Source organism: Bos indicus, chromosome 16, assembly GCF_029378745.1.
Source record: "Bos indicus isolate NIAB-ARS_2022 breed Sahiwal x Tharparkar chromosome 16, NIAB-ARS_B.indTharparkar_mat_pri_1.0, whole genome shotgun sequence".
In the NCBI taxonomy this organism is placed as follows: domain Eukaryota; kingdom Metazoa; phylum Chordata; class Mammalia; order Artiodactyla; family Bovidae; genus Bos; species Bos indicus.
Genome location: NC_091775.1, coordinates 44,883,945 through 44,906,865, shown reverse-complemented (window position 1 = coordinate 44,906,865; position 22,921 = coordinate 44,883,945). Strand labels below are relative to the sequence as shown.

The 22,921-nt window shown below is 48.5% G+C and overlaps 2 long non-coding RNA genes across 2 annotated transcripts; one reads left to right on the top strand and one right to left on the bottom strand.

Annotated features, from left to right (window-relative positions):
* Nucleotides 1-4,532: 4,532 nt before the first annotated feature.
* On the bottom strand, nucleotides 4,533-13,618 carry LOC139176396 (uncharacterized). The gene is made up of 2 exons (XR_011560821.1): nucleotides 13,528-13,618; nucleotides 4,533-5,597 (listed from the first exon to the last, which is right to left on the bottom strand). It is a non-coding gene; the product is annotated as an uncharacterized lncRNA (long non-coding RNA).
* Nucleotides 13,606-21,479, top strand: LOC139176397 (uncharacterized). Its single transcript, XR_011560822.1, has 2 exons — nucleotides 13,606-13,717; nucleotides 14,615-21,479. It is a non-coding gene; the product is annotated as an uncharacterized lncRNA (long non-coding RNA).
* Nucleotides 21,480-22,921: the final 1,442 nt, after the last annotated feature.

Below are 22,921 nucleotides of genomic sequence, written 5' to 3'. Positions count from 1 at the left end.
TGCCCCCAATCCCTCCCAGCATCAGAGTCCTTTCCAATGAGTCAACTCTTCGCATGAGGTGGCCAAAGTGCTGGAGTTTCAGCTTTAGCATCATTCCTTCCAAAGAACACGCAGGACTGATCTCCTTTAGAATGGACTGGTTGGATCTCCTTGAAGTCCAAGGGACTCTCAAGAATCTTCTCCAACACCACAGTTCAAAAGCATCAATTTTATTGTTAGCAGTAAATAAAACCCTGTGAGCCCAGCCCTGCCGCTTTTTACAGGTTGTCACAGAGGGTGAGGAGAATTGAAAGACTCCCCAGCAGAGTTGGGGAGCTAAGGTCTTAGGAATGAGCTGCCTGGACCACGAGGGAGAAACCCCTTGTGCCACAAGTGGGAAGCCTTCTCAGCCATGAAACACCAGCTACATCTTCCAAGATGGGCAGGGTTCCTGCTGACAGAGCAGAGGGTAGAACACTCCCAGAGCTGGGGCCCCAGTTAGGGTGCATGAAGAGGAACCCAGGAGGTAAGAAAGCTGGAGAGGCCAGGCTGACAGAGGGGCAAGTCAGTTCCAGGGGGGCGGGGACTTAATTTGTCCCCCAGTGAATCTCCAGGGACATAAGACAAAGTCCTCCCCTCTTTCTTCAATGTTTTGGAGCATTTCCAAAGTTTCTTCACCTTTCAAGCATCCCATCCCCTGGACTCCCCCGTCCTCTCCAGGCCTATGTCCCATCCACCCTCTCAGCCATTGCCTCCTCTACTCCCTCTCTGGTTCCCGTTTTTCTGCAGAGACCACAGCATCCTGTCCCCACCCAGGAGAGCTGCTGCATACACGGAGGGTGAGCAACTTCCTGTCCCTGCCAGACTCCAAGGGGCTCCTGTCTCCTGGCTGGTCCAGCCCCAGAGCAGAGGGCCATCCCACATTCACACACCTCACAGCGGCATGCTCACACTTACCCACACATACTCACTCCCACTTTTACTCACACTCCCTGTCCACCCTCCTGCTGACTCAGAATACCTTACCATGCTGCCCCACGAGAGAAGCAGGGGCCTGGCCAACGGGACCAGCTGGCTGGCATCCACTGTCCCCAGCAGCTGCAGCCCCCACCTCAGCTCCTGCCCCCTCCATGGACACATGGAGGACTCCATGGTGTCCATGGACACCAGGTAACATGTCCAGAGGAAAGACCCAGGTCCCTGGACACCAGGTGACACGTTCAGAGGAATGACCCAGGTCCCTGGACACCAGGTGACACGTTCAGAGGAAAGACCCAGGTCCCTGGACACCAAGTGACACGTTCAGAGGAAAGACCCAGGTCCCTGGACACCAAGTGACACGTTCAGAGGAAAGACCCAGGTCCCTGGACACCAGGTGACACGCCCAGAGGAATGACCCAGGTCCCTGGACACCAGGTGACACGCCCAGAGGAATGACCCAGGTCCCTGGACACCAGGTGACACGTTCAGAGGAAAGACCCAGGTCCCTGGACACCAGGTGACATGCCCAGAGGAATGACCCAGGTCCCAACCCTCTCCCTCCACTCGTTACCTGGGAGGAGACCAGGGTCGTGGCCTCTTTCCCTGTCTGCAGGAGGCTTGGGTGATTAAATGACATAACGTGTGCTAAGGGCTGAGCAGGTTGAGTGCTATGCAAGTCACAGGGACTGTAAACAGACAGTTGAACATCCTCACGACCAGAACACCTCAGACGTCTAGCTGCCAGGCCAGCGCTGGGGCTCCGGGGCTGAGCGCCCTGCAGCTGCTCTCTGCGCCCACAGACACTAGAGCCGAAACCCAGCACCCTGGCCCTACCTCGTTTCCTGCCAGCCAGACATACCCAGACAGCACTTATCCCCAAACTGGGGCATCTCTGCCCTCAAACTGGGGACCCCCAGCCCCTCCCGCCCAATGGCTTTGATCAATAACCATTTTATAATGATTTTATAACTCCCCTCAGGCTTCCCTTGTGGCTCAGAGGGTAAAGAGTCTGCCTGCAATGCAGGAGACCTGGGTTCAATTCCTGGTTTGGGAAGATTCCATGGAGGAGGGCATGGCAACCCACTCCAGTATTCTTGCCTGGAGAATCCCATGGACAGAGGAGCCTAGCAGGCTACAGTCCATGGGGTCACATAGAGTTGGACACGACTGAGTGACTAACACACACACACGACCCACTCGGCTCTGCTTCTCTGCTCTAAATATTCTGATGCTTTTCTTCCCTCCAGTCCGGGGATGCATGCTGCCCGCCTCCCTTTTCTGGCCTCAGAGCCCCTTTCTGCTCCATCTTTCCCTAGCCTGTCTGTCCACACCCCGCCCTGACCACTTGGCCACTGTGCACCCCCACCTCCCCCCTCTCCCTCCACACCTGCAGCCGCTTCCCCTTACCTCCTCCCCCTCCCCAATCCTCGCCACCCAATCAGACCAAGCCAGCTCCCTGGAACCCAGCCAAAATTTCAGCCCAGGCGAGTCCTTCCTTGAGCAGTCCTTCTGTGGACAGGGTGGCAGTGGGGAAGGAAGTGATTCCAGTGGGAGCATCAGGGGACCGGAACTGAGCGTGACCGGTGTGAACGGGGCACAGGATCCACACCTGCATCCATCCTGCCGGGAGCCCCAGATGGCTGTGGAGGTCTTGTTGGCTCAGTCCCTGCACTCTCTGGGGCCAGGCAGTCATCTGAGGGGTGCATGTTTGGGCAGACTGGACTGAGGCCCCCTGCCTGTTCTGAAATAGCTCTCCTGTCACTCTTGGAGAGACGCCCACAGCCAGGGGAAGACGAATGAATGCCCAGCTACTCCTGCAGAGTCCTGAGCCCATCCCAGGCTGATCTGCAGCTGGGAGGCCTGCCTCTGCCCCCAGAAATCTCCTGAGGACCGTTCCATGGGCTGCAGGTGGGGATCCATGCCAGGGACTGGGAAATCTCCACCCTGGCCATTGCCCAGGGAGCACTCACACTGGCGGCAGGCATTGATATCCATCTGCCCAGGATGGCTCACCTTGTGTGGGCCTGCTGATTATGAATTCAGTGTCACCGGGTGCGAAAGACAAATGTCATTTATGCTGCTTTGTACTCTGTACAGCTTGGAAGCCAGGTTTGGGACCAGACACAACTGAGTTTGAAGCCCAGCCATGCCTCTCCTTAGCTGTGTGAACCCTGCAAGTGACTTAACCTCTCTGAGCATCAGCTTCCTTGACTGTATGATGGCGATTGCTAAGAGAACTTACCTTCAGGATTTGAGGATGAAGTCATCTCATGCTTATGGAGTCAGTCATGGGGTGGGCACTCAGATGGTCTCCTAGGAAAGAAGTAGAAGTAGCTGCTGTCATTGATGTTATTTCTTTTTAAAAAATATCTATTGTTTATTTGGTTGCTTCAGGTCTTAGATGGGGCACACAGGACCTTTGTTGCATCTTGTGAGAATCCATTGTAGCGCGTGGACTCTCTAGCTGTGGCTCACGGGTTTCAGTAGTTTCAGCGTGCAGGTTTAGTTGCTCCCCCGAATGTGGGATCCTATTTCCCAGACTAGGGATTCAACTGGTGTCCCCTGCACTGCAAGGAGGATTCTTAACCACGGGACCACCAGGGAAGTCCTGATATTATTTCTTAACTCCCCTCAAGGCCGTGTGGGAAACAGGGTGCTGTGCCAGGTGCTCAGGAGGGAATAGCAGCTTTAAGGCCCTGAGCCAGGACCCAGGGGTGGGATTCAAGCACGAGGCCTGGTCCAGGCTTTTCCTTATTTGCAACCTGGAGCTCACCCTCTCCCATACCCCAGAGACAGAAAAGGAGAATGAGCCCATAGGTGTTTGTTTCAACTCCCTCTCAGAGGACCAGCAGGTGAAGTTCTGCTGGGCTGCCCGTTTGCTTTGGTCACATTGTTGCTCTGTAAGGCTCTTATCACTGGATAAAGGGTCACGGTGACTTGGCTGGTTTCCAGGGCTGGCAGGAGAGAGAAGACCCAACTTCAGTTCTGCTTCTCCCCCCTTCAAGAGGGCTGTTTCCTTCCATCCTTCCTTCTTCTTCTCTAAGAGGTCCCAGGTGGTAAATGGTGGTGGTGGTTCATGGTTTAGTCGCTCAATCATGTCTGATTCTTGCAACTGTAGTTCGTCAGGCTCTTCTGTCCATGGGATTTTCCAGGCAAGAATACTGGAGTGGGTTGCCATTTCCTTCTCCAGGGAATATTCCCAACCCAGGGATCGAACCCACGTCTCCTGCATTGCAGGTGGTCTCCTGTATTGCAGGTGGATTCTTTGCCACTGAGCCACCAAGGAAGCCCATGGTAAATGGGTGGGTGGATAAAAATCACAGTAACAGGTGGAAGCAGGAACCGGTTGGTGCGAGTTACAGAACCATCCTTCTGGTTTCATCTTCTTTTCCTATCTGAGTCTTTACCTGGCAGAATTAGATATGAGAAAGCCACTCCCACCAACCACACACACACCCCTCTTTTTTTACATTTGTAGCATCTTAATTTACTTACAATAAGATGTACCCACTCAAAGTGTACAATTCAGTGAGTTGTGGCAGATAAATACACCTATGAAACCACCACCATAATCAAGACAAACACCAAATCTATTTAATTGGCTATGGGTGACCCATTTGTATTATTCATGGCATTTTTATTGACAGGTGGCAGGAGCTCAACTCATGCTACCTAGGCAAAGAAAGAGGAATATTGATCTATGTAACTGGACATTCAGGAATATACCAGCATCAGGTATGGCTGGATTCAGGCATTCAAGTGACATGAGTATCCTTTGCTCCCTTGATCTCTAAGAAATTCTTTCCCTGTGTCTGGCAAGATGACTGCTGACATCCTACCTCTTTAACAATGCCAAGGGAAAGAAATGGTCTTCTCTGACAGCCCTAAGAACACAGCCAAAAAGCCTATGACTTGCTTTATTGTGCTATTTGCTTTATTGTGGTAGTCTGGGGCGGGGGGTGGGGAAAGCCCTGCAATATCTCTGAGGTCCACCTGTGCTCCCACCACGGCCAATTTCAACCATCATCTGAAGCAACTTAGCACAGAATGGAGACAGACATAAAGAATAGACTTATTGACATGGGGGGCAGCAGAAGAGGGTGGGATGTATGGAGAGAGTAACATGGAAACATACACTGTGGTTTACTTGCTCAGTCACGTCCAACTCTTTGTGACCCCATGGACTGTAGTCCACCAGGCTCCTCTGTCCATGGGATTTCCCAGGCAAGAATACTGGAGTGGGCTGCCATTTCCTTCTCCAGGGGATCTTCCCAACCAAGGGATCAAGCCTGGGTCTCCTGCATTGCAGGGAGATTCTTTACCAACTGAGCCACAAGGGAAACTCCAACATATACACTACTGTATATAAAATAGATCAGTCAGCACAGTTCAATTGCTCAGTTGTGTCAGACTCTTTGCCACCCCATGGACTGCAGCACACCAGGCTTCCCCGTCCATCATCAACTTCCGGAGCTTGCTCAAACTCATGTCCATCGAGTCAGTGATGCCATCCAACTGTCTCATTCTCTGTCGTCCCCTTCTCCTTCTGCCTTCAATCTTTCCCAGCATCAGGGTCTTTTCCAATAAGTCAGTTCTTTGCATCAGGTGGCCAAGGCATTGGAGCTTCAGCATCAATCCTTCCAACAGATAGCCAATGGGAAAATAGATGGTTAATGGGAATTTGCTGTATGACTCAGGAAACTCAAATGGGGCTCTATAACAACCTAGAGGGGTGGGATGGGGAGGGAGGTTCAAGAAGGAGGGGACAGATAGTATATCTATGACTGATTCATGTTAAGGTATGGCAGAAAATAACACAATATTGTAAAGCAATTACCCTTCAATTAAAAATAAATAAATTTAATTTTAAAAATCTTTCTTGGGGGGGTGGTGGAAAACACCTTCTGTTATGAAAGAGGGGAAGGAAGTAGAGACTGGTCAGACAGAAAGAACAGAAGAACTCCACTTTATACAAAGCTGCCGGAACAGATTTCAGAAAGCAATCTTCCAGGGTTTCCTCCCACCTGAAACTCTGATCAAGGGAACCCAGGGTCAAGAGAACACTGACCCTGACAAGGCTGGACCCCTCATAGAAACAGTCCAGTCAATATGCAGGACAAGGGTCCAGGCTGTGTTCCTCCCCTCCCTACCCACATCCCCACCCCCCCCACCCCCGCCACTGCCAGTCACATTCTACAGAAAATTCAGGAACTTTCTGAGCCCACCACTTTCTGCAAAGCCATTCCAACCACCAGACCCGTGATTTTCAGCTTGTTCAGCTCTTTTAAAACAACCCTTTCAAAGCAGCCCAGAAAATGGGGACTGTGGCTTGATTTGAGGTTAAACAAATAAGTGCCATTTATCCACCAACACTCGAGGAATGAGATTTCTCAAGGCAAATTCCCCAGCTACGTGCTCCAGAAAAACTGCTGCCCCAAATTGCTGGGTTCCAGTCCAGCGTTCTCCATTTCCGAAGATATTTGGGTTGCTTTCAGCTCTGCTCTGCGCAGAGCACTCCGAGGAGGGTGGGGCTGGCAGCCAGGCACACCGCCTCTAGGCTGTGTCAGCCTCCCACCCAGCGCCCACAGGACCCTGGGAGCTCTTGGGTATTTCTCAGCCTGCTGGGAGATGGCTCCCCTCCAGCCCAGGGAGCCGGGCCAGACTGTTGGCTGCTCAAGGCAGACTATTTCTCTTCCCATGTTTTGAGGGCAGGCAAGAATGAGAAAAAGGAAGAAGAGAGAGAGGAAAAAAAAAACAAAACAACTACTACATTCTCAAACAGATAAAACTCGGCTCTACCAGACAGGAAAGCTGAGCTTCTCAGCATATAGGGTGCAGAAGCAACTCGACAGAGAAATCTTTCTTCCTTTTCTCTCTGAGAAACATTGGTCTTTGTGCCCTTGCTGGAAATCTGGGCCAAGAGTTTCAGATCTCCCTACTCTAAGCAGGAGGTACCCTGCAGCAAAAACAATGCTGCTGCCGTTGCTGCTGCTGTTTAGTCACCAAGTTGTGTCCAACTCTTTGTGACCCCATTGACCATGGCCCGCCAGTCTCCTCTCCATGGGATTCTCCAGGTAAGAATACTGGAGTGGGCTGCCTTTTCCTTCTCCAGGGGATCTTACCGACCCAAGGTTTTAACCCATGTCTCCTGCTTGGCAGGTGAATCCTTTACCACTGGGCCACCTGGAAAGCCCATAACTTACCTGAAATGTGCTCAGACCACTTACATTAGCCTACAATTGGGTAAACAGTGCTCCCCAAACATGCCATTTGCTCCCCTGCCTTTCCCAGCTATGCGTCTGACTAGTTTCAGCTGATGAAATTGAGCAGAAGGGATGCATGCCATGGCCAGGCTGAGGCAGTAAATCGCCCAGGCCCCCACCTCTAGTCCACTCTGACAATGGAAGAGTGTTCCAGATGGCACACTTCTGCCCAACATCTTCTGCCTGGGTCCCTGCAGGAGCTTGTGGAGCAGAACTACCTGCCGATGTGCTGGGATATACAGCGTGATCAAGAAATAAATCCTCGGGACTTCCCTGGTGTCCAGTGGCTAAAACTCCGAGCTCCCAATGCCAGGATCCCAGGTGTATTCCCTGGTCAGGCAACTAGATCCCATATATGTTGCAACTAAGAGTTCGCATGCTACAACTAAAGACTCTGTATGCCACAAGAAGGACTGAATGTTTCACATGCTGCAACCAAGACCTAGCACAGCCAAATAAATAAATTAAAAGAAATATTAAAAAGAGAGAGAGAAAGAAACCCTTACTGTGTTTAGCCACTGAGACCCAGTGTTGGTTCGTTACTGCCCCATTACCTGGCATGCCCTGACTGATTCAGGCTCTGGTGCACTTTGCCATGTTGTTCGCTGGGAGAGACCAGTGTAGGAGACGTGGAAAAGCATACTTCCTCCCCTTCTGGCCAACAGCCTTCACCAAAGAAGTGATTACGTTCAGGGGCCTACAGTTCCCGGTCTCACCAAAGATTTAAGGAACTTCTCAGGTTTCGGCCTGGGTCTATGCCTTCCTTGGAATTCTCCACGGCACTTGGTTGAGCATGAACACAGAAGTGGTCCCCACTCACACTCTCCCATTTCACTATCACTGGTGGTCCCCCGTGAGGTGGGTGGGAGTGGCTTAATTCCTATTTTAAAGATGAGAATAGTGAAGCTCGGAAGGAGTCAATATCCTCCTAAGGTTGCACAGCTATTTAAGGAACTTGAATCTAGGTCTGCGCCTCTTGCCACACCATATTTCTCAAAATGTAGCTCACAGACTCTAAGGTGGGGCCTGAGAATCTGCATTTTCAGAGCTCCTCCAGCAATAATGATGCTCACTGAATCTGAGCATAAGACTTCACACCATACTCCACTGCCTCTTCTGTCAGACGAGGCCAGCATAGGAGCAACGCGATTTGAGGGGTAGAGAAAAGGACCACCTCCCCAGCCAAAACCACCACAACAAAATGTCTTCCTGGCCAGGCTGCTATTTGTGAAATTCTCCCCAATGAGCCATTTCTTTGATTTTTCCCAGCTAGGCACAACCATCTGCAAGACATCACTCTTCAAGGTACATTTCTGCAGGGAAGCGAGACCTTTCTCTGAAAGCAGGGATGCAGCTGGAGGCTGCAGGAAGGGAGGTCTGCAGGAGGAGGCTGGGCCTTGTGTGGTGGGGGTGGGAGGAGGGCTCCCAGGAGGAGATGAAAAAAATGCACCTGCAGGAGGCGGTTAAAACCTCACACACACATGCACACACAAGAAAGAGTCAGACAGAACTGGAGAGGAGTCTCAGTTTTACTATTCACTACCTCGGTGAACTTGCAAAAGTGACTTCATCTCTCTGAACTTCAGTTTTCTAATCTGCGAAATGGCACTACTCACAGAGCCTACCTGCAGTTAGGTTGCTGTCAGAATCAAATGCAATTGAACACTGATGACAGTTACTATTTATCCATCCCTTACCAACTGCCAGCAGCCATTCTAAGTGATTTACACACATTAGCTCATTTAAGCATCGCCATTATCTTACGATGTGGTGATGATCCTTAGTGAAAGTGAAAGTGTCAGTGGCTCAGTTGTGTCCAGCTCTTCATGACCCCATGGACTGTAGCCTGCCAGGCTCCTCCGTGGAATTTTTTGTCCATGGAATTATCCAGGCAAAAATTCTGGAGTGGGTTGCCATGCCTCCTCCAGGGGATCTTCCCGACCCAGGAATCAAACCTGGCTCTCTTACATCTCCTGCACTGGCAGGCAGGTTCTTGGCATACTATTGGCAATAGATACTACTGTCTCCATTTTACAGATGAGGAAAATGGGCCTAGAGAAGTTTAATAACTTGTGGTAAGTCAGTAGCACAGTGCTGCTTCAATCTGTTGTCAATTTGAATCTAGAGCCACTTATGACACATGATGGTGAGCCAGGACTTTTAAATTCAACCCCAAAGTATTCAACCCTCAATATTTTGGCTACCTGATGTGAAGAACTGACTCATTGGAAAAGACCCTGATGCTGGGAAAGATTGAAGGCAGGAGGAGAAGGGGATGATAGAGGATGAGATGGTTGGATGGCATCACCGACTCGATGGACATGGGTTTGAGCAAACTCTGGAAGTTGGTGATGGACAGGGAAGCCTGGTGTGCTGCAGTCCATGGGGTGGCAAAGAGTCAGACATGACTGAGCAACTGAACTGAACTGAACCCCAAGATAAAGTTCCCTGTCCCTCGTTCATTCCTCCATGTGCTGAGTGTTTCTGAATGGTTATTCTATGCCAGAGACTGGCTTAGGAAATGTGGCAACTCAGTGTCATTCTATTCTATTCTGCAGCTTCATTCTATTCTGCAGCAATGCAGATCTATATCAATAGTATATTTGGAGAGATTTCTATTGTCCCCAGGATCTAGCCGACCATCAGCCCCAGGGTTGATCTGCAGGGCTAGGGGGACTCAGCCTCCTCCTGGGAGAATCCAGGCTCTGGGTGTTTCAGGAAATGTCTGACCTGCCAGGTTTCCGTGTGACTGATCAGTTAGAGCTGAGGAAGGGGGTGGGCCAAGAGGGGAGGTTTCCCGTCAGCCCAGCTTTTGTCTCTCACATGAGCCCGAGACAGACAAACCACAACCACAGACTCGACCAGCTGTGGAAGCATCGAACAGGAAACCCAGAACATCTGGTGCTTTACTTCCTCTGAAGGCTGTGTGTGTGTGTGTGTGTGTGTGTGTCCGCCTGTGTGCATGTCTGTTTTCTCTCCCTCTGTTGTTTAGCGGGACGGGGATGCAGACAGGGTTGGAAACCACAGGTCTTGTGGTGACAAGGGAGCCAGACACTCGCTCCCCAGCCCTTATGGTGCCTCATCCCTCCCCGACGGTGACCCAGGATCTGACCTAACCTCACAGGCCACCCTCCAACACCTAATGTGAAGCCTCCACACACTTCAAGAAAACGATTTGTTTTTTTTCCTTTTGGATTTGAGTGGTTTAAGAGGAACTTGTTTGCAGATGAAGTGGGAGAGTTCTGCTTAAACCTAACTTGGCCTCAGCATGACTGTGTGTGTTAGTTGCTCAGTCATGGCCTCAGCATACAGACCCACAAAAAGCTGCGCCTGGATGACAGCTGTCTCTGAAATAACTTGAGCAGAATCTGTGGATGACCTCTGAGGCTGTGTGCTGGTCAGAGGGCTGTTTTCCCACTAGTGGTGTTGTCCTATGTGTAAGGCCTGAAAAGACAGGCACTGAGAAAGGAAGAAACATAAAGAAGTGCAAAGAAAAGCCCCCTCAGCCAACACATAGCACGAGGTCTGCCTCGTAGGCCTGTTGTCTTTAGGAGGTAGGATTATGCTCATTTTTACAAATCATAAAATTGAGATGCAGAGGAGGCTCATAACTCACCCCTGGATCATTCAGCAAGTCAGGAGCAGGGCCAAGTTTCAATCAAGTCTGACTCCTGGCTGCACCATATCTCCTAGATCTCATTTTATTCTTCAGTGAACAGTAATCATGCCCAGCACACAACTGGTGCTCAAAGTGATGTTTCTGGAATGAATCAATGAAATGAGCTATCACTGATGGCAAGGGCTGTCATCATCATTGTATCCTCTGGGGCTCAGCACCCCTGGGTGCTTCCAAAGTTCCTGAACAGTGACATTTCATTTACCTGGAGGTCATTTACCCAGCCAGGACAACTGCTTAGATCCTGGCTAAAAATCTGAAAGAAGGTAGAAGGAACCACAAGCTGTCAACAGAAGTCACAAATCCTTAAAAGTTCAAATACTTAACTCAAGAGAACTTTTCAGGCTCTCAGTCACAGTTGGGTTACCCTTAATTTACCTATTTCCAAAGAAGGCTGAGCACCAAAGAATTGATGCTTTCAAATTGTGATGCTGGAGAAGACTCTTGAGAGTCCCTTGAACAGCAAGGAGATCAAATAAGTCAATCCTAAAGGAAATCCACCCTGAATATTCACTGGAAAGACTGATGCTGAAGCTGAAGCTCCAATACTCTGGCCATGTGATGTGAAGAGCGGACTCATTGGAAAAGACCCTGATGCTGGGAAAGATTGAGGGCAGGAGGAGAAGGGGGTGACAGAGGATGAGGTGGTTGGATGGCATCGCTGATTCAATGGACATGAGTTTGAGCAAACTCTGGGAGATGGTGAAGGACAGGGAAGCCTGGCCTGCTGCAGTCCGAGGGGTCGAAAAGAGTCAGACATAACTGAGTGACTGAACAACAAGTGTTAAACTTGTTAAAGTGTTAAAAAGTCTGCTTGCTGACCTTACAAAGCACTGGCTTAGAAAGGAGATGGTCTGCTAGAGCAAACTTGCTGGAAACACAAGCTGGGAATTCAACTAGAATTTTCAAGACTAGTAGAAATTATTACAGGAATTAGATACACTTCAGCAACAGCTAGATTCACTGAATATGAAAAAAGAGAGCTTGGAATCTGTAAGTATAAAATGAAGTAAAAGTTTTCATATTACGCAGCTACAAAAGGTAATTCAGTTGAGTGTATTAATGGAACTCATTCAGGTGTATATTTATTTTGTAGTTTACTAACAGGAGTATAATATATTTTTTTCCCATTCAGGACTTCAACTATCCTAGTTTAGTAAAAAAGTAGATTCAGTGGGCATGGAAGCCCATTCCAGTGTTTTTGCCTGGAGAACCCATGGACAGAGGAGGCTGGCAGGCTGCAGTCCAAAGGGTCTCAAAGAGTCGGGACATGACTGAAGCGATTTAGCACATCATGGCAGATTCTGTTATTGAGTACCTACCTGTACAAAAATCACGGTGCCTGCTGAGGCACACAAAATCTAATGGTAATTTTAAAACATGTGAACAAGAGACTAAAAACAAATGAAAAAGGGGAGGTCAGTTCGTTAAAAATGTAAAAGCTCACATTTGCTTTATTATTTATCTAAAGCATTTTGAGGGCTTCCCTGGTGGCTCAGAGGTTAAAGTGTCTGCCTGGAATGCAGGAGACCTGGGTTCGATCCCTGGGTCGGGAAGATCCCCTGGATAAGGAAATGGCAACCCACTCCAGTACTCTTGCCTGGAGAATCCCATAGATGGAGGAGCCTAGTAGGCTACAGTCCATGGGGTCGCAAAGAGTCAGACACGACTGAGCGAAAAGCATTCAAGGTGTCATTAAGGATGCAACGGCACCAGGGACACGACTGAGCAACTTCACTTTCACTTTTCACTTTCATGCATTGCAGAAGGAAATGGCAACCCGCTCCAGTGTTCTTGCCTGGAGAATCCCAGGGATGGGGGAGCCTGGTGGGCTACAGTACATAGGGTCGCAAAGAGTCGGACACAACTGAGCGACTAACACACACACACACACACTCACACCAGTGTTCTTGCCTGGAGAATCCCAGGGACAGGGGAGCCTGGTGGGCTGCCGTCTATGGGGTCGCACAGAGTCGGACACGACTGAAGCGACTTAGCAGCAGCAGCAGCAGCACCAGGAGCGGTAAGAGACAGGAGAGACAAACTGTCTGATTCTCAGGTATCTGCCCTTCAGTTCAGTTCAGTTCATTTCAGTCGCTCAGTCATGTCCGACTCTTTGTGACCCCATTAACTGCAGCACGCCAGGCCTCCCTGTCCATCACCAACTCCCAGAGATCACCCAAACTCTTGTCCATCGAGTCGGTGATGCCATCCAGCCATCTCATCCTCTGTTGTCCCCTTCTCCTCCTGCCCCCAATCCCTCCCAGCATCAGAGTCTTTTCCAGTGAGGCAACTCTTCGCATGAGGTGGCCAAAGTATTGGAGTTTCAGCTTTAGCATCAGTCCTTCCAAAGAACACCCAGGACTGATCTCCTTTAGAATGGACTGGTTGGATCTCCTTGCAGTCCAAGGGACTCTCAAGAGTCTTCTCCAACACCCTTAGCCCCTTAGAAAGCCAGATGGAACTGAAGCAAATCTCTGATGGTTTCTCTGGCTAAAATTAAAGGCATAGCAGCACAGGCACGCAGACTTTAAGAGTGCTCGCTCACAACTTGGTGTTTAAGAACTACACAGGCGCCAACCTGAAATAACACATGCGCAGTGTCCGAGGTCTTGCTCGTTTTCATACCTGCGGGCAGGCTGAGCCCTCTTCTGCGCTGGAGCTGATGTCATGCAAGCGCCGGGGGTACATGACGTCATCCGAACGCGCCTCCCACGGTACCCAAGCCCTGGGCTGAGACAAAGGCGTTGCTGTGGAGACGGGGCGTTGAGCCCCGTCCCCGATACGAGATTGGAGGAGAGCGGGTCAGCTGATGTTGGTAAGCTTTCCGAAAGCTTGCGGGCGGCGCTGTAGGTCTCTGTGTGCATGGGTTCCCCTGGCAACTTAGACGCCTTCTTGAAGTTCGCCGGCGACTTCCAGGAACCCCCCAAAATTAGAGTCAGAGCCCAAAATTTAATTTGAAGGGTTTCTTGACTTAAGGTAGTAAATTTCGGTTGTACCTCTGGTCCAAGTAAAGTAAAAATTCAAACTGCCCTAGATCCTATTGTGGGCCGGGCAGAGAGACCCCAGTAAGGCTTAAATTTATCACTTATGCAGCGTAGGGATGGGAAGAAGAATCTGGACCAGACGACTTAGTCCTGGGGGGTAACCTAACCTTTTTGGGCCTCAATTTCCCATAAGCATGAAAATATTTTTTCCTAAGAAACTCTTTGATTCCTTTCTCCCTCGGACTCACACCGCCACTCTCTACCTTTCTCCAAATATCAAAGCTCCTTGAAAGAGTGTTTGTAGTCCCAGTGGCCCCCTCTCCCCACTCTTTGTTGAATCCTTTAACTGCACAGTTTCTTCCTGTTGTTTTCTCACCTGCTCTGTCGGCATCATTTGAAACAGTTTATCACCTCACCTCCAAGAAACACTTTCTTCACTTGACTTGCAGGCCTGCTCAGTCTCGGTTTTCTTCTTCCTACTGAAACTGAACAGGACCCTTTGGTCCTTGTACCCCACGTCCTCTGCCCGCCTTTTGTCTGGGGGGGGGGGTTTAGCCAAAGAATAAATTTGATCAGAGAAGTGAGAAAACACAGAAACAAAGAAAAACAATCAAAGGAGAGTAAATAATAATAATGTACCATTAAGCATAGTTCCTTCTTAGTTCCTTCTCAAGGGCTATAGATAATATTCTGAGCCATATCTTGTCAGCTGTCTTCTGAAACCCCAGGTGGAAGAAGTTAACTACATCATGACCAGACTGTACCCATGACATAAACCACCAGAATTCCGAGAACTGGATGCAAGAAATGGAAACAAACTGACCCTGGAACTGAATATTAACTGTACTTAAAACTGTCGAGATGACACTGGTCAGACCACCGATGACCAGTTTCAAGGTGACTGTCAGCTGATAGTTCTGTTTCTGTATGTAGCCCCCTCCCTCAGCCTCTAAAAGCTCTTGCCCACTATCAGTGGCAGGGAGTTGGCCTTTGGACAGACGTCCACCCTCCCTTTGGTTGCTGGCATCCAAAATAAAGGAAATGCCCCTTTCAACCAACCTGGCCTCTTTAATGGCTTTTGAGCACTGAGCAACCAAACCCCACTTTCAGTTACACTACTTCTCAGTCTCAGTTGTTAGTTCTTCCTCATTCCACTGAACTGTCAATGTTGCAGTGCCCAGAGTACTGGTTCCTTGAATTTCTTTCTTTCCACTTACTATACCTTGGTGATCTCATGTAGTTTCAGGACCTTGGAGACCATCTATATGCTGATAAGAGCCTCTCCCCTGAACCCCAGTACTTAAATATACAACTATCTATTTGGAATCAAAACTTGAGTTCCACTCAGCTACTCAAACTCATCCTGTTGGAACAGGACTCCTGAGCCTCTCCACCAAAAGGTGCTTCCCCATGCTCTTCCTTCTCTCAGAGAATGGAACACCCGACCTTCGAGCTCTCAGACTCCAAACCTTCTTCATCCTACATCCTACTCCAATTCTTCATCCTACATCCAATCTGTCAACAAATCCTATTGGCTTTTTCTTAAAAATATACCTAGAATCCTACCTCCACTTACACCGTCTTAGACCTAGCCCCTCATATCTCATAGATTATTGTAAATGGGTTATCGTAATGGTTTCCAAACAGTTCTCCCAGACTCTACCTTTACCCATCTCTTTCTCAGTCTGTGTTTCACATGAAAACAGCCTGAGTAATTCTGTTCAAAGTCATACCACATGGCTCCTTTTGTGCAAAACCTTCCAAAGACTTCTCTCTCACTCAAGTAGAAGCCAAAGTTTGACCATGGCTACAAATGTCCTCCAGGGCTTCCCTGGTGGTTCAGTGGTAAAGAATCCTCCTGCCAACCCAGGAGACACAGTTTGTTCCCTGGATCAGGGAGATCCCCTGGAGGAGGAAAAGACAACCCACTCCAGTATTTTTGCCTGAATAATCCCATAGACAGAAGAACATAGTGGGCTACAGTCCATGGGGTCACACAGAGTCAGACACAACTGAGCAGCTGAACACACACGCACAAATGTCTTCCATCACCTGACTCCTGGAAGCTTTCTGAGCCCCTCTCCTAATATCAATTTACTTACTTCCTTTACTTCAGCCATATAGGTCATTTTGCCAGGCTTCCATCTGCCTCCAGGACACTGAACTTGCTTTTACCTCTGGTTGGAGCTCGTCCTCAAGTAGCCCCAAGTCTCCCTCTCTCACCTCCATCAAGGCATGACTCAAACAGTCCTTATTCAGATAGGCATTCTCAGACTTCCCTGGCAGCCCAGTGGTTAAGACTTTGTGCCTCCAGTGCGGGGGGGAGTGGGTTTGATCCCTAGTTTGGGAACTGAGATCCCACATACCTTTCTCAAGGCATGGGAAAGAGAGAGAGAGGGAGAGACAGAGAAAAGAAAGGCATTCTCTAAACTCTGATTTGCAGTTACATAATCCCACACTTCCACTGGGCTTCATGGCATTTATTGCCTACTAAAATACCATATAACTTCTTCATTTTATTTGACATCCCTCTTCATGTGAAGGCAGCGATTTTGTCCATTCCATCACGGCTGCATTCCAAGTGCCTAGAAAGAAGTCAGCAAGTGATGGGTGCTCAGGAAGCAGTGAATATGCATTTCAAGCTCAGAGGGTTCAGTAGGGTTACCAATCAGAGCTTTAGGGGCTTGCAGGAGTTCCAGTCCTCCTTTGCTGCTTAGCTGCTTTAGGAAGCTTAACCGAACCTCCACGTCCTCATTCTTAATGTCAGTGAAATAATACTTCAGACTTTCATTCAGCAACGGGGAGCACCTCACCCCCACGTGACCAGCAAGCACCGTGCTTGCTAGTTGCTGGAGACTATGGAGAACCTAAACACACATTTCCTCCTGTCCAGGTGTCTGGATCCTGAGGATGGGATACAGATGACATCCAGGTAGTCTTCCAAATAAGTGACTGATTACAAACTGTGATGTGCATGACAGAGGAGAAGCAATGTAGTGCTGAAGGGAGGGGGGAAAGGTCTCTGAGGGAGTGACTTCTTAATAGTATTAGTCAGCTTGGGCTGCTGCAACCCAATACCGCAGGCCAGGTGGCTTCAACAACAGATATTTATTTTTGCACAGTCCTGGAGGCTGGAAGTCCAAGATCAAGGTGCAGACACGTTTGGTTCCTCCTGAGGCCTATCTCTTTGGCTTACAGACTGGCACCTTCTCCCTGCATCCTCACATGGCTTTAAAAAAATTTTTTTAAGTTGTCCATACTGCATAGCATGTGGGATCTTAGTTCCCAGAAGAGGGATTGAACCCATACTCCTTGTGGTGGAAGTGTGGAGTCTTAACCACTAGACCACCAGGGAAGTCCCACAAGGCCTTTCTTCTGTGCACTTGCAACCACGGCTTCTCTCCAGATGTCCTAATCTCTTCTCATGAAGACAGCAGCCAGATTGGATTAGGGCCCACTCTAATTTTCTCATTTTAACATACTTAACTTATTAGAGGTTCTGTCTCCAAAAGCAGTCATATTCTGAGGTACTGAGGGCTGGAAATAACATCAATCAAGGCCCAAAGGATGCATAGAAAGGAGAGATGGGACAAGGGGAACCCCAGGGATAGGGAAGAATATGCACAGAAATTTCATGGCTGGAAAGTGTATGACAACTTGGAAGAAACGATAGGTCCATGTGGCTTGAGCTTGGAGTGAGGGGTCTTGGTAGGAGATACAGTGGGGTTTGGGGGCAGCAGGGCCCTGGAAGCCACCTAGGCCTGTGATTGGTGATGTGATAAGTGTTGTCTTATGAAAAGATTCCTTTAAGCACAATGAGTGGAGGGAGGCTGTCCCCAGCTCCAAGGTTGTGGGCTAGTGAGGATTATCTGATAGATTACATGATGAGTGTCTCATTCAAGGGCTCAATGAAGGGTCAACTATGAGTATTTTTTAAAATAATTGTATTTCTTTATTTTATTTTTGAATGTGCTGGGTCTTCATTGCTGCATGGGCTACTCTCTCGTGGCTAGAGGGGGCTATTCTCTGGTTGAGGCAGGTGGGGGCTACTCTCTAGTTGCAGTGCATGAGCTTCCCACTGGGGTGACTTTTCTTGTTGAAGAGCATAGGCTCTAGGTATACGGGCTTCCACAGTTGCAGCACATGGGCTCAGAAGTTGTGGTGCTTGGCTTTAGTTGCTCCGCTGCATGTGGGGTCTTCCCAGATCAGCAGTCGAACTCTGTCTTCTGCGTTGGCACTGAGCCACCAGGGAAACCCCAACCATGAGTATTTTTAATAGTACCCCCCGACATAGTTGATAGAGAGCTGAAAAAGAGACCAGACATAGGCTTAACAAACAGAAATGATAAATAGACAAGCATAGTAAGGAGAAGCATCCAAAAGAAACCAGTCTCCACATTCGGGGGTGTTGGATACAACAGAGTTTAGACAGATGTGATTTGTGATTGAAACTGAAAGTTTTAGATGAAACTAACACAAAAGAGAAAATGTGTAGATGGAGCAGATGAACACTTACCTCTGGAAGCCAAAACACAGTGGAAATGATTTGGTGAGAGGGAGCACTCAACTTTATTTTTTTCAGGCCCAGCTAAAAAGCTTCCCTTAGGCTTTACCTTTGGCGAAATGGATACACAGCATGTAGTCCTAAAAGACTTGGGGTAAAGAGGGTGGTCATCTCCCACAGACTCTCAGTAATGGTGGGGACAGAGGGTTCTCAGTTCATTCCTAGAATTTGTATCAGGAAGTGAAACCCGGTGTCATCTCCCTCCCACCTTGGTGAGTGGAGAGTGGTGAGTCTACCCTCTGATGACTCCATGCAGCAAAGTTCATTGCTTCTTTGCGTTGGAGGGAAACAAGATGAGCAGTTCATCTCAGGGGCTAAGGAGCAATAACTATCCACTTTGACAGTCTGGACAAGGGGCCATCTGCCAGTGATTGGGAATCTACAGGACAGCCTATCCTAATTGGGGGCCAAATGAACTTTGGAATCTGCTTTGCTGCTCCCATGGTGGCTCAGATGGTAAAGAATCTGCCTGCAATGTGGGAGACCTGAGTTCGATCCCTGGGTTGGGAAGATCCCCTGGAGAAGGGAATGGCAACCCACTCCAGTATCCTTGCCTGGAAAATCTCATGGACAGAGGAGCTTGGTGGGCTACAGTCCATGGAGTCACAAAGAGCTGAACACGACTTAGCTAAGCATGTGTATCACATATATATATTACCTCTTGTAAGTCTTGGTCTGGTCTTGAGCTACACAGACCCTAATGCCTCCTCTTTATAGAGTCAAGTATTTGTTAATAGCTGTATGGTACCCTTCTTAGGCCTCCAAGACTGATACCAAAAGCTCAGTTTCTCTGTACACCAGTGCTAAATCGAATCTCAGAGACAGAGTTTTGGGTGAAGTAGAAAAAAATAGCTGTATTGCTTCACCAGGCAAAGGGGGACACAGCAGGCTCATGCCTTCAAAACCATGTGTCCCAACTTGCAGAAGACAGTGAGAAGTTTTCTTTTTTTTTTTTTTTTGAGAAGTTTTCTAGTAATTGTTCAAAGAGGGTGATTAACTTATGGACATTCTTCTGATGGGTTGGTGGTGAGGTAAGTAGGAGTCCACATCATTCAACCTTCAGATCCAGCTGCTCTGGGGTCTGCATGCTTGTGAGTAGCATGCCATCTTTAGTCATTAACTTCTCCCACCTGGAGAGGGTTTCAGTATCTTCAAAATAGCTCAAAAATATTATTGTGTGTATACATTGATGGGGAAATGGGCCCTTGCTCCAAGGCTGCTCTTGACTGTTTATTCCTCCCTGGTCTCACATCCCCTCCCTTCCCTAATTAACAAAGGCTTGAATCTGCCCATTGGAATTTAGAGAAGGTCATGGAGGCTGAATGAAGACTGTTTCCTATAATCAAAAAAATGGGGGGACTTCCCTGGTGGTCCAACGGTTGAGAATCCACCTGCCAATGCAGGGGACACAGGTTCCACATGCCACAGAGCAACTGAGTCCGTGCGCTGAGCCTGTGATCTACAGCCCATGCTCTATAACAAGAGAAGCCACTGCAATAAGAAATCCATGCTCCACAACTGGAGAAAGCCCACATGCAGCAGAGAAGACCTAGACCAGCCAAAAATAAATACATAAGCAAAATTATTTAAAAAAAGAAAAAAGAAATGGGGGACACAGAAAGGCCTTGTGCCCAGGAGCTCCACAGGGCCCTGAATGGTGTTGCAACTTCTGTCCCCAAACTGAACACCACCCGCTTCCCCAAAAAGTGTTCTTCTCTTAACAGTAATTTTATGACTCTCCTTGTACATAAATCTTAACATAACTGCCTTTGGATTCATTCTGATAAGAGAAACCACTGGGATAAATCGTACATATTATAGTTTCTGCTCTATGTTTCCAGATCACCCTCCAGAATGGGTGGTTTCTGTTTGTAAGCCCAGAGTCAGTTTATAGGAGAGCCTATTTCCTCACTCCCTCACCACCAAATTGGGGAATTTTCACTCTTTTAATTGTTGCCAATCTGATAGGGAAGAGTGACTATCTCACGCTTGCTTCCATTTCATTTCTTTGATTACGGGTGAAGCTGGACATGTTTTCCAACCACATCCTATACTTTTGCAATCAAGTTTTGGAGCTAGATGCGGGAGCTTACATGTATTCCAGTTACATTTTATCTTGCTGGATTCCATCAATCATTCCTTCCTGTTGAGATAATTTGGATCCCGATTCTGTGATTCCGACATATTGGCCTTCCCACACAGCCCTGTGTTATTTGCACGGTTGATAAGCAGTTATCTTTGGCTTCATCCGAGTTGTTGATAGATGTTGAAGAGTTTAGGGCCAAGGATAGGACTGTTGCGCAGGCCACTGGAGAACGCTTTGGGAGGACACTGTCCCGGGTGCTGTTTGGATTCCACCTGTTTGGACCACACCCAGGAGCCACGGGGAGGAGAGGGAAGGGAGCAGAGCCTGCAACACGGACAGGGGCCAGGTACAGATTCCAACCCGAACACTAATTAGCTGTGTGGCCTTGAGCAAGTGGTGTCACCTTAGAGGGAGATGTGACACATGATTATCTACTGTCCCTTCAAGCTCTTGAAGCCTGTTGGTCACTATTTTGTCCATAAAGATTTCATGAGAAACTTTCAAACTGTAGTCAGAAGTCATCACTCTGGGATTTCCCTGGTGGTCCAGTGGTTAAGACTGCACACTTCCAATGCAAGGGTGCACGGAATGTGGGTTTAATCCCTGGTTGGGAAACTAAGATCCCACACGGCATGTGGCATGGCCAAAAACTAATTTAATACATAATACACAAAGTCGTGTGTGACTCTTTTGCAACCCCGTGGACTGTAGCCTGCCAGGCTCCGCTCTCCATGGAATTTCCCAGGCAAGAATTCTGGAGCAGGTTGCCATTTCCTTCTCCAGGGTATCTTCCTGATCCAGAGATCGAACTCCAGTCTCCCACGTCTCTTGCTTGGTAGGCGGATTCTTTACTGCTGAACCACCAGGAAGTCCAAATAGATAGTTAAATAAGATTAAAAAAAAAAAAAATCAGACAAGATTATTCTAAGGAAGAAACAGTAAACACCCCCATGTAACAGATAAAGAAATTAAAAGAGAAACTAAGTAACTGGTTTAAGTGACATAATGAGTCAGTCCTAACTCTGGCCACCTGGCTTCTTGTAGCCCTGTCTGCGGACTAGTTGTTGATTTTTCACCTTGTAAATTTACCACCAGCTTACATAAAGATGGCCATTCCTTGCTGTGTGATCTTGCTCATTCATACTAATAATAACCGTAAGAATGATAACAAAGGCTGCTACTTAGCTGTCCTGTGTGTGTGCCAAGTGCGGTCCTGAGTGCTTCACACAACTTAACCCTTTAATCCCAGCAGCACCCCTGCAGAGTCAGTGCTGTTTTCACTTTTTTTTTTTTTTGTCCCGGAAATGATGAGCTGGAGGCACAGAGCAGAGTTTAAGTGACTTGCCCAAGGTAACCCATCCTAAAGGGCAGAGGAGCTGGGCTTGGGACTCAGGCAGCCCAGCTCTCCCATTTACTTCTCTCAGGAAAGAGAAGTAAATGAGGACAAAAATGTAGTAGCCATTAGAAGTTAGTGTTAGTTGCTCAGTCACTCTTTGCGACCCCATGGACTATATGTAGCCTGCCGGGCTCCTCCATCCATGGAACTCTCCAGGCAGGAATGCTGGAGTGGGTTGCCATTCCCTTCTCCAGGGGATCTTCCCGACCCAGGGACCGAACCCAGGTCTGCTGCATTGCAGGCAGATTCTTCACCTTCTGAGCCAAAATGTGGTAAGGATTAAAAGTAATTTCTCCCCCCAGTTATGAATGTCTTGCAAAGAGTGGTCTCAGCTGTTTATGGAGGAGCAAATGGATTCTTTCACCCCCTGAATGAGCTGTGTGTAAAAGGGAGAAGGAGCCAGGTGGAAATGGGAAGTCAGGGCATGAATAACCTCTCAGGTGGGCGCACAGGCCTAGCAGAATCCCGAGTGGACGGCAAAAGCCAACAGTGAGCGTGACCTCGACGTGTGACACATGAACACCAGGACCCAGGAGCACAGCCAAGCCTGATCATGAGACAGGTCCCTGCTCTATGGCCCCCGCCTTCCAGTAACAAGATCCCAAGCACAGCGGCCGCTGGCACAGAGGAGGGAAGGGCTGCAGACCCGGCCAGGACTGGGCGCCAATCCACGGATTCCCAATCTCATCTTCCAGTTGCTAGACTACGCTGCTTTCCAGTACATTATTTGGGATATAAAAACGACAACGTAAGGAAAGCATTTTCACATAAATAATTTCAACCGCAAAGAGGCAAACTGGCTTCTGATTCCTTTGGCAGGAGCAGGTGATGAACTCACTCCGATTGACATATTGAGAGCTGCTCTTCCCAGATCCAGCTGGCAGCTTCATAATTATGGAAACGTCCATGTTGTTCCCACTTACCCAGGGCTAGGCCTGCTGGTATCTGATTCAGTGTTTACTTCATGAATGAGGTCAGTTCCCAGCACA